Genomic DNA, 3,826 nt, shown 5'->3' with positions numbered 1-3,826 from the left:
CTTTCTAGATGAAGGTCTTTACCTGTGTGAGGTTTTCTTTCTCAAAAGTATACAAGTGGAAGTGCCTGTGAAGGTTACACTCCTAGCTATCTGTAGGGATCTCCAGAACTCCTTTTGGGGCCTGCAGGACATATTTCTGTGTCAATCATGGCTTCATTGTCTGGTCTAGAAGAGGAAGTATATAGAAACTGAGACAGGACAGGTTCGGTCAGGCTACCATAGAAGACGAGTTTGGACTGAGCGAAATTCTCACTGATTTCCAGTCTGTTGCTCATGAGGGAATCAGCCACAGGTTGGTCCATGTGGAATAGATATGGATGGTGATCCTGCTTGGCTAGCAGCACACAGCATGTCTTCTGCCTCCCTGCTGGTGATTCTTATCCTCCTCCTCCTTTAGCTTAGAGGAATGTGAGGAAAATGTATAGAGTGAAGAGTCTCAGATGCTTTCTTTAGGACGCAGAGGTGTGAAGGTCTTCCAGGCCTGGCTGCATGCATTTCAAGGTCTTCATTTAGTAGTGGGAATAGTCTCCCGTGGGTGACTGCTGTTGTAGAATCAGGTAGGTTGCAATCACCTCATTGAATTTTTGCTCTCTCACTTTATTTCTTCATGCTTATACCCCATGGCTCTCATGGTCCTGATAATGGGGCTCTAGTTCCTGGGAAACTCTGTGTGGAAGTAGGTGGTAAACCTGCTTCACTGTCCCTGTTCATGGGGNGCCTCGTGATGATGTGTATGGTGGGCCTCATGATGGGATTAATCATCGTCATTTTGAAGATGTCTTTGAAAATATTAGTGGAAAGATTAGGAGGAATACTGAAGCTTGAGGTGATCTGTCCTCACCTCTATAAAAGTCCTGCCTTGGAAAGGAAAGCGCCTGGCTACCATGAGGAAGATGAGGGTGCCTAAACTCTAGATATGGGCTGGGAAACCTTCACATTCTTCCACATGTAGGATTTCCAGGGCACAGCAGGGCAGCATGCCATAGAAATCCACCTGCTTCTGCCTAGGAATCACTTTAACAACCAGGGCAGAATTGTACAGCCCCTTGCAGTCAATCAAAATGTTGCTGGCCTTTATGTCTCTATGGACAATGTGATTGTCATGACAGTATTGCACCATGTGTTGTATCTGGGTAAACATCCTTTGAGCCTAACTCGCCTCTAAAGACCCCCATTCATGTATGGAGTCTAATAGCTCTCCCTAGAGGCTTGCTCCATCACGAGGCTTGCTCCATCACCAGGTAGGTGGTTATTCTCCTCTGGACCATGTGAAACAGCTTGATAACGTTAGGATTGGTAAGGAATTTCATAATGTTGACTTTGCTACTGATAAAGGAGGTGTACTTCCTGTTCCTGAGAAGTTTTACATACACACAGGTCAGTGTGGGTACATGGAAGGCCAGTTTGACCACTGAAATGTCTCCTTTGCACAGGTTTGTCATCCTGTCTGCTGACATCTTTGTTTTTAGTTAAGGCATGCTTTATATCCTTCCAAGTTCATCTGCTTACACATGTGTCCTTGAGAGACTGTCCAAGCCCAAATGAAATGGCCTTAGTCAATCATGGATACTGTGTATCATAAACTTGCTGTATATGCATTTGTGGTCATTGTATAACTTCCTGAAATTGTTCATGCTTTGTGTTGCTTGCCTTTAAAAGACACTGAGAAAATACACTCATTGCTGGCATGGTATTGACCAGCAGCCCTCTCATAATTGTCTCTTGCATCTTCTTTCTGCTTTTCCTATAAATATCTTCACTCCCCCAGTCGTGGTTCCTAAGTTGACTGGCTGGCTGGCTTCTGGCATGGTGGCATAGACTGTGTGAACATGCCAGAAGGGCTTAGATGTGTCCTCCATACAGANTTAGGGAGGTGAGCAATGTGTCTCCCTAGTAATCAGAGAGAGGGCATCACAGGGGGACAGCTTTTCAATAGCAATTGCATCTTAGTGACCTGGTCTGCAATCAAGATGGTCATGGGACTACAAACTCTGGGATAGCATGCTGGATAACTGGGTCAGGGATCCCTCCAAACTTCCTCCTGAGTCCCCGTGGAGGGAATGGTTAAATGAGGGAGATTTGAATAGAGGAAAGGGGGCCATCCTTGCCCGGCTCCCCTGTAGTCTTTCTGTAGTTCAGGGAAAGGTGCTGGGCATCTCTGAGTCACCTTCCACTCCAGGTAGTCTCACCCTGTCTCTTGCCTGTAGGAAACAGCACCTTCAGACCTAATAGCCCTAGGTGGAGTTAGGAAGGTGGTCATAATTCTCAGTGAATTTTAATTTTAGTGAAGAGGTAAGAAGAGAAATTCTTTTTCTTCTTTGGGTTTACCCACATGATAGAGTCTTCCATATATGACACAGAGACTCTGTGATACCTCAGCTAGGAAACCTGAAAGCAGTTTAAAGGTCCCTTAGGACCTAGNACCTTCCTACTACCACAGAAGAATAGAGGCTCCCACTTCCTCACAGACTCGAGGGATGTTCTCAAGAGCTTCAGAAGATTCTGGCCCAGGGTCTGGCTTCTAAGGACTATCTGGCTCATATCGTACTGGCATCTAGAATTGGTGTTTTTTTTTTTTTTTTTAAATTCTTCCTTGACCAAGTTATCATTGAGTAGAGCATTGTTCAGCTCCCATGTGTATGTGTGCTTTCCGGGTTTTTTTTTTTTTGTTGTTGTTGTTGTTTTTGTTTTTTGGTTTTGTTGGTATTTAAGACCAGACTTAGTCTGTGGTGATCTGATAGGGTACATGGGATTATTTCAATCTTGTATCTGTTGAGGCCTGTTTTGTGACCAATTGTATGGTTAATTTTGGAGGAGTTACCGTGAGGTGCTGAGAAGAAGGTTTGTTTGTTTGTTTGTTTGCTTGCTTTAGGATGAAATGCTCTATAAATATCTGTTAGGTTCATTTGGTTCATAACTGCTGTTAGTTTCACTGTATCTCTGTTTCCATGATCTGTCCATTGCTGACTGGGGTGTTGGTCTCCCACTATTATTGTGTGGGGTGCAATGTGTGCTTTGANCTTTAGTAAAGTTTCTTTTATGAATGTTGGTGCCCTTGCATTTGGAGCATAGATGTTCAGAATTGAGAGTTCATCTTGATAGATTTTTCCTTTGACTAGTATGAAGTGTCCTCATCTTTTTTTGATAACTTTTGGTTGAGAGCTGATTTTATTCAATATTAGAATGGCTACTCCAGCTTGCTTCTTGGGACCATTTGCTTGGAAAATTGGAAAATTTTCTAAGGTAGAGTCTGCCTTTGTCACTGAGGTGTGTTTCCTGTATGGAGCAAAATGCTGGGTCCTGTTTACATATCCAGTAAGTCTATGTCTTTTTTGGGGAATTGAGTCCATTGATGTTAAGAGATAGTAAGAAAAAGTGATTGTTACTTCCTGTTATTTTTGTTGTTAGAGGTGGAATTATGTCTGTGTGGCTATCTTCTTTTAAGTTTGTTGAAAGATTACTTTCTTGCCTTTTCTAGGGTGTAGTTTTCCTCCTTGTGTTGGTGTTTTCCATCTATTATCCTTTCTAGAGCTGGATTTGTGGAAAGGTATTGTGTAAATTTGGTTTTGTTATGGAATATCTTGGTTTCTCCATCTGTGGTGATTGAGAGTTTTGCTGGGTATAGCAGCCTAGGCTGACATTTGTGTTCTTTTAGGGTCTGTATGACATCTTCCCAGTATCTTCTGGCTTTCATAGTCTCTGGTGAAAAGTCTGCCTTTATATGTTACTTGACCTTTTTCCCTTTTAATATTCTTTCTTTGTTTAGTGCATTTGGTGTTTTGATTATTATGTGACGGGAGGAATTTCTTTTCTGGTCCAGTCTATT

General features: G+C 42.7%; 1 pseudogene; it reads right to left on the bottom strand.

Annotated features, from left to right (window-relative positions):
* Positions 1-627: 627 nt before the first annotated feature.
* Positions 628-1,661, bottom strand: LOC110295674 (annotated as a pseudogene).
* Positions 1,662-3,826: the final 2,165 nt, after the last annotated feature.

This window comes from Mus caroli, chromosome 6, assembly GCF_900094665.2.
Source record: "Mus caroli chromosome 6, CAROLI_EIJ_v1.1, whole genome shotgun sequence".
Taxonomy (NCBI): Eukaryota; Metazoa; Chordata; class Mammalia; order Rodentia; family Muridae; genus Mus; species Mus caroli.
Note: the sequence above shows the minus strand (reverse complement) of the source record. Positions and strands in the feature narration are given on the sequence as shown.